The 11,183-nt window shown below is 38.3% G+C and overlaps 1 long non-coding RNA gene across 1 annotated transcript; it reads left to right on the top strand.

The window, feature by feature from the left end:
- Window positions 1-3,404: 3,404 nt before the first annotated feature.
- Window positions 3,405-9,112, top strand: LOC139145375 (uncharacterized). Its single transcript, XR_011554911.1, has 4 exons — window positions 3,405-3,881; window positions 5,366-5,504; window positions 6,397-6,470; window positions 8,791-9,112. It is a non-coding gene; the product is annotated as an uncharacterized lncRNA (long non-coding RNA).
- The last annotated feature ends 2,071 nt before the right edge of the window (window positions 9,113-11,183 follow it).

Consider the following 11,183-nt stretch of genomic DNA (forward strand, 5'->3'; position numbering starts at 1 on the left):
AATATGCATATTTATACATGTATTAAAAATAATCACTGTCATATTCTTCATCCGGAACGTGTTGCTTATGTGGATTTTCACAATTTCCGAGGTTAGGTAGTAAAGGGAAAGCAACTCCACACATCGTTCATATTTGGATTGTTTGCATTTTGTGTATGAAATTGTGTATAATATAAGTGCATCTCATGTTTGGCTGTTTTATGTAAAATGTTGCTTAGCCATGACTAGACGTACCCGTAATTTACGTGTCTTGATGTTACTCCGCACTGGAGCGGAGAGAAGTGTGACACTGCTATCCTTTGGCGCTACGTTTCGAAAACAGAGTTTTCTTCATCAGTCGCTTAAAATTCATTCTTGACTGGTGAGACGTGTTGAATGGTTGATTGTTTTTATTTGGTAGTATGTTGTTCCACATACGTTTGTTGTTCAAGTAGGGAAGCAAGAATATCTACTGTTTGGTCTTGTTGTGTTTGTGTAGGTTCGTGTGAACCTGAGTTCGAGCTGTTGTCGCTTTTGTGAAGTCTGGCGCTTATAAGTGTGTCGCCTGTATTTCTGTTTCTTCTATATGCGATTGTTGGTTGATTTTGGAAGACTTTTTTTAGTGTTTCGTCTTTTTCAAGTTTACTCCAGTTTTCTGTCAGGGTTTGTTGATTTTTGTCGTTTCGATGTATGGGCTATATGTTGTTATGAAGACTACTGTATTGTTTGTGGCGTTCTTTCTTTCTTTTTGTTGTTCAAGCTGTCTTTTTCTGCTTTTATGATCTGTTTCTCTGATAATGCGTTCTATTTCATTTTTAGCTTGTATTTGGTATGTATATATATACCAAAAAGAGCTTATATGGTGATTCGGTGGCGTCTGTATGTCTGTCTGTATGTATGTATGTATGTGGGTATGTATGTGCGGATGTATGTCCGTCACACGCAAAAGCTCCCATACCGCGGAAGCTACTATCTCAGTATTTGGTGTACAGGTAGATGCAGAGTATTAGATGTGACGCTATTCAAATGAACACGTCAGTGTCAAAAATGTGCAAATGAGGTAAGAGAAAGGGAAATCCTGCAAATGTGCAGGAGTGGTGGCATGCCAGTGACTGAAACAGGCTACTCCACTGACCTTGAGTCACTTTCTGCCATTGTTTATGAACTAGCAGTTTCTGCTATGCATGTTGCTAAAGTTGACCTCCAGTACCTAAAGTTTCAGACCTTATTTACTTTTGTGATTCTTGTTTTTCTGATTTAAATAATTCTTGTTGTTTTTCTGATTGTACTGTGCAGAAATCATTGTCATAACATCAACGTAGAATTTTCCTGCACTGAACAGATAGAAACAACATTTATTGTTGATCTTTGGTACCCATTCTAGTATGTTCCAATTCTGATCAAAGATGAGCGACACCGTATAATTGTGTTTTTTTTATATTGTAGGTCTTGTAATTTTTCACTAAATTTTGTGACTTTCTGTGTAAAATCGGTTTCGTTGTTGCATGTTCTGATGTATCGTAATGTTTCATCTTTGATAAGACCTTTGAATGTTGCTGCCGTATGACATGAATTTCTTTGTAAGAACTGGAATATATCTATTGGTTTTATGTGCGTCTTGTTGTCGAGAATGTTCCTTTTGTTGTATCGACGACCTTTGTAGATAGTCAGGTCTAAATATATGATTTCTTGAGAGGAGCTTTCAAAGTAGGATGCATGTTGTTGATGTTTGATATGAATTCATTGAGTTCGTGTTGTGTCCCGATGAAAGTCAGAAAAACATCGTCCCTGAACCTCAGCCAGGTCGGTATTTGTTGTTTGTGTTTCTCTTCATTCTCATTTCTGTCTCGTAAAATGTAATATCTGCATAGAGCATCCCATATTTGCCGGTAGAATTCATCGTTGAATTCAAATGTTTTGTTTTTTAAGTATTTTTAGCAGAGCTATCATGTATTTCGTTGCTTGCTGCTTGATTATGTAATTGTTTGATGATCTTTGATAACTGTACAACACCCATTCAAAATGAACTACAACTGGATCCCACATACAACTGAGAACTCAAAGCTAGAAAATTATTTGGAAGCGACAAAATTGGCTATTGTTTACATACCTATTCGAAACGCAAACATGACACATACAGAAAAAAAAGCGTTGAAAACGCTATCGAAAAGCAAGAAGATAACCATCAAACTGTTTGATAAAGGACGGGGGACAGCAGTTTTAAACACTGATGATTACATGAGAGAATGCCAATGTCAACTTAGCGATCAACGATGTACACAAAATTGGCAATAGATGACACAAACACTACAATAGAAGACATACACAATCTCACAACAGAAATGTACAATGAAAAACATATTGACTATCCCATATATGAATATTTGAATCCAGTCAATAGAAAAATAAGAAAACCACTTTGGTACCTTGTACCGAAAATACATAGAATGCCGCCACCAGGAACTAAGCTCGTACAATGCAAATTCTTCTGGCTTGAAATATAACCACTTGGTTTGTATGTGGCTTGCGGGTGAACCAGTTTGAAATATTTCGGTTTGCCCGCAATCCACTAAGATTTTTTGGTTTGCAGTCACGCCACCACAAAGAGTATGAATGGCATGTATTCATACCAATACATATGGGTGGCTTATTATCAAGCCCGTCATGGCATAAATTTAAGCCGAATGGCTTCTTTTTAAGCCTTTCATAGTCTAATCTCATTGGTTTAAATTTGAGCCACTGGCATCGTTGGTTTGCTTATATACCGACAAATTCATTGGCTCATCTTTAAACCAACCACAAGTGGCAACTTTGTGAGCATGGTTTAAGTTTAAACCATCCATGCACTTGAAATTAATCGGCCTGTTTTCAAGCCATTGTCATGACAGTCACTGGTTAATATCTAAACCAGAATCGTACATCACGTCACTACATTGATAACAGCGAGGACGGTGCGCATCAATGCCTGCATTCAGTGCGATAGATTGATTAGCTTTAATTTTGTCGTACTGTACAATTTTGGGATATTTTCAATTGAACATAAGATATGAACTTGTTTCAAGTATGCGGGTACATAAATATCAAAACAATAATTTGAAGGAATTAATTGTCACTTTTCTTTCATTAACATGCAAAAAATAAATGTTGGGCCTATAGGTCGGATTGTCTGCATTTCCTGCGAGAAGAACGAAAGTAAAAACCACAATAATTTATGGCTCATGACGTGCCAAAAATATGCAAGCCAGATCACCGCTGATGATAATTTAGAGCGTTACGTATACGTGTGTCCACGCGTGACGTGTTTCAATAAAGTCAACGGTCGCGGTCATTACGTAACCTTTGACCCACGGTTGACCCTTTGTAACATTACGCTTTAACATAGTTCAATTTTACACAATGATTCCCCGAGTCAATATAAACTTCGTTATAGATATTATATCACCGTGACATATGTAAGAATTATTGTACTTGCTGATTGATCGTACTCTTAAAGTGACCGCTGGCTAGTGGAATCCTCACCCCTTCACTTCAAAGGGAGTGGCGTATGAATTCCTCTGTCTGCGCGCCAAGCCACAGCCGAGATGCAGTGCAGCCGAGACAGTACTCTACGCAGTCTACGATCGTCCAACCTTTCCGAAGTCCTTTCCGAACTACGGCAGTCCCCGTCAGTTTACCTCCAAAATTTCCCATATAACAGTCGACAGCAATGGCTTCCATCACCGACGAAATATGACTTTGGAAGAACATGTTATGTACAGCGAAACTACATGTATTTGTGTTCATTCGTTCATGGAGGTAGTCATGACTCGTTCAACCATGCATCGAGTCACTCGATGGAGCACAGTCCCGCTAGATCTGTGCATGGAGGTAGAAAGAAAGAACCGACGTCTTTGGAATTTGAGGCAAGTAAGCTTTATTCCGTGTTATATTCCGTGTAAGATGTGCAAAGTCATTAATTTAAACCGGGCTTGAATTTGTTCAAACACTTCGATCGCGTTCCGAAAACATTTCTGGGAGCCGCCATTCAACTTCCGGTACAGGCGGCTCAGTGAAACACGGATGCCCTACGCTCAGTCAATGTTTATGCACAGGGCCTCATAAGTGCCTATTTAAGTCAATATTACAGCGTTTTTCTTTCTTTTTCAATGTTGCAAATAATCCAGCTGAAGAGCACAACACTTGTGTAGCTGTCTTTGTGTAGCGTGTATTGGCATGTATAGTGCGTCCTCGTAAATGTGACCTTTGGTTCCGTGACCTCTAGGCCCGGCTCTAGCCATGCCTACTTCCTGCCCTGCCCTGCCCTCGCTATGCTTAATATATGCAGTAAACACAGCGACGTCTGTACACGTGGCCAGAAGGCATGGCCAGAGGAATTGGCTAGAGGTCACGGAACTAAAGGTCGTATTTACATATGATCACATTCCCCATTGAGGGCGCACTATACATGCCAATACAAGCTACACAAAAGACAGCTACACAAATGTTGTGCTCTTCAGCTTTATTTGTAACATTGAAAAAGAAAGAAAAAGCTGTAATATTGACTTAAATAGGCACTTATGAGCCCCTATGGTTTATGCATGGATGTAAATAAAATTTACATCCATGGTTTATGGAACGCGATCGACATGTTTGAACAAATTCCAAACCCCATAAACGACAAGGTTCGTGTTGTGTAGTGTTTGTCTTCAGTAGTGATAAATCGGTACGACCAAATTCAGCAAATATGTAGCATTTCACATCAACACGCCTCGTCCAGTGGGATGTGCTTATTTCATGTATGTGGTGGAACTCTACACGGCCGTCGGCATTGTAGTGCTACTGGTGAGTGAGGTCGCAAAAACCAAAACTCCCCAACCGCCTCACCGTAGCGCTTCAAATTTTGCAGCTAGTGCATATATTCATATCAATGATGATTGCCAAGGATGTAACAAATTGGCCTGATGTGTGTGTGTCCCTTTTATACGGTGTTTGTATGGCTTTCATGACGGCAAACTGACTTGCCATGGTGTAGATGCAGGTATCCTCATACCATTCTTTCAATAACAAAACTAGACTGTTTCATGAATGATATTTCTTGGTTATGTTGATAATAACCTCGATCTGGCAACTTAGATGATTTAATACAGACAAACATACCTCACAAATCATTTGTCTGAAATGACGTAATGGTTGATTCTGTTATTCAAGGCAACTTTATATTTCCACAGCTTGATTTTAACTTGGGTCCTTCAACGTCATTGTTTACACAAATCCTGTGAGCCATCTTGTCATTCAAGACAGGTACATACTAAAGTGATTCATTTCCAGCAAATGACTTCACGTACAAATGTTGACCATTGACTTCCACTTACTGGTAATAGATACTTATTTGTTTCTTTTTCAACAGATGGTCCAGGGCATGATATACTTGATACAGAAAATGCCTTCAGCTCCACAAATTAACAATGGATTCTCTGAGCACAATGTGGAAACAGAATGAAGACTCTGCCCTCAGATATGGTGGAACTCAGAAAGTGATATAAAAGGTGATCAAATATCGTTGTGTGCAGCGATAATAATCATGTTAGGCGTGAATGTTCCTCATATTTCCACATATTACTCTAACAATGTGGGTTTTGTTCAAATTTCAGCTGTTATTACATATCTGTGACATATCTTTGTCGTAGTCACACAACATACATGATAAGCATTACACTTATTATTGTAATTTAAGGTTGTTCACAAAATTCTGGGATTTATGTCCGAGTACATAGTGCAGCGGAGGTATTGGCCTCGATGATACGCCTCTCGGACAATGCTAAAGCGTACGATGTACAAGGACATAAATCTCGGTATTTTGTGAATAGCATTATTATTATACACCTTTTTTGGTCCAATTTTTCCGCAAAAAAGTCAAAGTGTTTTTTGGATGCCCGTCACATACTTCACCAGGCGATTGCAAGCAAACTGAGAACACATTCAGCGTGTCAACTAAACTCAAACCTGCGCAGCACAGTGTACATAATAGAAATTGTAGGTCAGCAGCATAATTTAACTCTAATTCACAGGGTTTTGATTCACCACTAGTAACGTTGTGAAGTACTGAATGTTTAGAAGTATACTTTTTGTTAAAAAGTTAAAATCATCTCTCCTTTTTCCCTGCACTGACGTAAAGGTTTTTTGAGGGCAAATGTCAAATAGCGTCCAATGACACCAAATGTTATTGTACTGCGCCACAAAGTTATTTGACTCTGCATCCTCTGATACTGAAACTTACTGTACAACGAAACTCAATAGGTTACAGAAGCAGGTGTATAATAATCAATCACATGAGGGGAGGCACTTGCATGCACCTAGTTTATGATATTGAATCTTAGTCTGATGTATAGAAGTAGAATAGAATTGACATATTTTACCATTTTCCTGATTGTTAAACAGGCATCAAACTTCTCGGTTCTCAAGAGTGTCTTTTGTGGAAAAACTGCAGTTGGACAAATGGTTATGGTTTTGACGTAAGTATTGCTTGTTGAAAAAATTTGTTACCATAATTCTGTGCAAATTAGTAAAGGCACATTGGCTGTAAATTTTAGCAATTTTGAATCTTCATTGTTGTGTGTACAAACTGCAGTTTTAATAGCTATATAACAGTCTCATGAATACCAATATTCTGCTTGACAGTGTACTGTGTACATGTTTAACAACCATTGTTGTTGTTGACAAATGAGTTCTATATAGCCTTTGCGTCTGTCGCCAGGGGGCATGGAACTATGGGAAAATACTAAACGGAAGTGTGGTAAAACATATGACGACTTCTATACTTTAACACAGAACGGTGCAATTTTCGAGCGGAAAAAGTGGGTGAAATATGAAATGCATATTTATGCTACAACAAGAAAACACCTAATGGTGCATGGGACTAGCTCTGGTAAGTGTTCATGTGCATTGTTTAGCTCCGTATTATTTTATAACTGTAGATATCGGCGATTTTCAGCCTGCGATGCGGCCAAGTTGTAGACCCGATACGAGAGTGGGTGACGCAAACTGTGTCACATGGCCCTGCTGACAGTAGCGCCGGTATGATGACTGTGCGCTTCCCGAACCTAAGGGACCCGTAGTAGCTCAGCGGAAACAAATTTACGTGAATGTTCAATTTTTTTCAAATATTTCAAAAATGAAAACACAGCAATGAAAACATAAGTCAACAAAGTATGAATTCGTTAAAATTTTGAATTTTTACCCATAATTCTGAAGATTTTGACATACTGGCCATGTTACGCCTTCATACATTGTACATAGTGAAATGAAGTCTACAACTCGCCCGCTTCGCGTGCCAAAAATCACTGATATCTACAGTTATAAAATATTACCTTGCTAAACAATGCACACAAACACTTACCTAAGCTAGTCCAATGCACCACTAGGTGTTTTCTTGTTGAAGCATAAATATTCACTTCGTATTTCACTTTTTTTCACTCGAAAATTGCACCTTTCCATGTTAAAGTATAGGTCGTATGTTTTACCGCACGTCCGGTTAGTATTTTCCCATAGTTCCATGTCCCCTCAGGACAGGCACAAAGGGTGTATTCCAGACTGAAATTTGATTTTCAACAGTAACAATGCTAAATATGCACATATGAACTGGGTTGATAATGTATGTTTGACACTCATCATGCCTTAAGAAGTAGAACAAGAAACTGCAGTTTTTTTGCACAAAATAAAATTACTTGGAAATTGCTAAAAGTTACAGCTGATTGAGCTTTCAACATGCTGGATTTGATTACTGTCAGATTCAGTGCATGGACATTGTGTAACACTACACTTGAAAATTCATACAACCCTGTTACCGTCAGAGGGCTGGTTCAGGGATGTACACACAGCTGTACCAGCCCTGAGAAGCAACAGAGACTACCAGCTATTAAAATAATATCCCCAGTATAGCATAGTCAGAAAAATAACTAGCACAGCTGCATTTACATCGATGTACCTAGTGTGTGAACAGTCCAGTACAATTGTTCTGCTTATCAACTGCAGTTTCCCATTCAAGTCATTGAAGCATGATGAAATCCCCAATGTTTAGCTACTCAATACAGTATGTACATGTAGCATTGTTATTGTTGAAAATTTCATTTAGGGCCGTACAAGATTTCATTAGTCAATTATAAAAATGATCAAATATACAGGCTATAAAACTTGGCATTTTAGTATGCTGTGGAAAGTAGACCAAGAAATCGTAGTTGATAAACAATACTGAAATACTGAAGAAGTAGACAAAAGTTACAGTTAATGGAGCCTCATTTACTTATTTCAAACTACATACATGTGAAGTATATCATCAATGATGAGGGTTGCATAGCCAGAGTGATAAAATGCTTTCTCAAAGGTCTACTAACTTCTTTGCAAGTCTCAAAAGGACATTGCACTGTGACTCTGATATATCTTGTCTTGTAATAATCATTTTGATATTCTTGAATTGAAATTCATTATCGTGAAATTCACTCCGTAGTTTCACACACTTTTTGCCAGTGCACTGTTGCAGCAAGCCAATGACATTGACAGTAACTTGTAAGAGCTATCTTTGTCATACTGAGAGACTTGCCCTGAGCAGTCATGTCAGATTATTGATGCACCAAGAAAGACTTGAAAATTGTGTTCCTGCAGTCAAATATGTGTTTAAGAACATGACTGTTATATACTTGTACAAATTCCCTAAACATACCAGTTTCTAGGCCTCGTGGCCTTGCCCTCATTGTACAAGTAGCTGGGCACTGAGTGTTTTACCAGGAGCTCATCTTGGACCGCAGAGTTTGAATGTTTGCATCTTTTATATTGCAGGATGCTGGAAACTCACATTCTGTGGACGAGATGCAAAGTAGCAGCCCTGTTTAGGTGTGCTCGTCTATAAAGGAGGAAACAGTTTGTGTTGTTTCTTGAAGGTGTTATATTCTTCAGCATGGAAAGAGACAATGTTGTGCTAGGTTTGCTTAGTTATGTAGGGTTTCAAACTTTGATTACATCAGATGTGTGAAAGGAACATTTCAATTTGTAGAGTACTTCTGGCTTGACAAAGATGGGATGAGAAGTAAATTGGCTGACAATTATGAGTGGTCTGCAGTGTACAGGGGATTTCCCAGTGAAACAGCTAGCAATTTTGCATCAGATGCAGTAAATTATGTTATCAGTATGATTTTACGAGTAGCATTCATAAGAATGTCATTTTTAGTATTCCCTTGTAAGTATTAGATTCAATTATGTTGCAACAAAGACTGTTTCATTTCTTGTAAATTGCAATAAATGTTAGTCTGAAATTCATTTTGATGATTGTTGTTTTTTTTAATGTAGCTTGCAGGATTTCTAACTATTTCAGCTGTTGTTTGTGTTTCAGATATTTTACAGTCCTGCTTTGTGTAGCTCCATCACATAGAGGACCCAATAGGCCATTCCATGGGATGATAATCCTCCTCTGTGTCTACAAAATTTGAAGACATCCAATTTAAATTTGAAGGATGGTCAGAAATAATTATCCCTCCCCCCCCTCCCCCCCCCCCGGAAATATGGCTAATATTGAACTGGTTTGTCAGCAAGCCCTACAAAAAGCCATAGATTGGCATGCCTGCAAGCCAGCTTGTAATGGCTTGTTGGTAAACCAGAGGAATCCTTACAGTGGTTTGCCTGTAAACCAGAATTAATCAGAAATTGGTTTGTTTGTAAGCCACATTGCAGTAATATTGGCTTATCTTCAAACCAGATGGAACCAGAATTGGCTTACTATTGATCCATGGAAGTGTGGTATTGGTTTAAAAATAAGCTACTGTTCAGCATTATCTGGTATATGGGCAAGCCACAGTATCGTAAACATGGCTTGCTAGCAAGCCTAGTTCATATAATAGTGGATTGCCTGTAAACCATTCTTTAGTACTAACTGGCTTACTGGCAAGCTGAAGTGATCTGTACTTGGCATGTATATATGCCGTATCAAAACCCAAACTGGCATGCACAGAAACCAGACTTGGCATGCCAGAAAGCCAAATATAAGCCAAAATTCACAACTCGAAACAATCCGTTTACTGACAAACAAGCCGGTTTATTTTTGGCTTGAATTTAGCTGGCCGGCAAACCAGAAAAATTTGCAGTGTAGGGCGGCCAATTATAAGTGGAAGTTCCAGTCCAACATTTCACATACCAGAATTCATTGACCACTTTCTCAAACAAAGCGTCAAGAAACAACCAACATACATCAAAGATACAACAGACTTAATTAGGACAATCAAAGTACCGGCCAATGCGACACTAGTAACACTAGATGTAATTTCAATGTACACGAATACACCAAATGATGAGGCAGTTGAATCAGTCGGCAGAGCATTAAATCAGGAAGGATCATCAAACAATTACATAATCAAGCAGCCACCAACGAAATACATGATAGCTCTGCTAGAAATAATCTTAAAAACAACATTTGAATTCAACGATGAATTCTACCGGCAAATATGGGATGCTCTATGGGGTCTCTCTCGTCTCCGAAAATAGCAGATATTACATATCACGAGACAGAAATGAGAATAATATAGAAACACAAACAACAAATACCGATCTGGCTGAGGTTCAGGGACGATGTTTTTCTGATTTTCATTGGAACACAACACGAACTCAATGAATTTATATCAAACATCAACAAAATGCATCCTAATTTCAAATTTTCGTTTGAAAGCTCCTTTAAGAAATCACATATTTAGACCTGACTATCTACAAAGGTCGGCGATACAACAAAAAGAACATTCTCGACACCAAGACACACACAAAACCAACAGATTCATTCCAGTTCTTACAAAGAAACTCATGCCATCCGACAGCAACATTCAAAGGTCTGATCAAAGGTGAAACATTACGATACATCAGAACATGCAACAAGGAAGCCGATTTTACATAGAAAGTCACACAATTTAGTGAAAAATTACAAGACCGACTATATAAAAAATGAAATAGAACGCATTATCAGAGAAACAGGTCATAAAAGCAAAAAAAGACAGCTTAAACAACAAAATGAAAGAAAGAACGCCACAAACAATACAGTAGTCTTCATAACAACATATAGCCCATACATCGAAACGACAAAAATCAAGCAAACCCTGACAGAAAACTGGAGTAAACTTGAAAAAGACGAAATACTAAAAAGACTCTTCCAAAATCAACCAACAATCGCATATAGAAGAAACAGAAATATAGGC

Source organism: Ptychodera flava, chromosome 12 (genome assembly GCF_041260155.1).
Source record: "Ptychodera flava strain L36383 chromosome 12, AS_Pfla_20210202, whole genome shotgun sequence".
Taxonomy (NCBI): domain Eukaryota; kingdom Metazoa; phylum Hemichordata; class Enteropneusta; family Ptychoderidae; genus Ptychodera; species Ptychodera flava.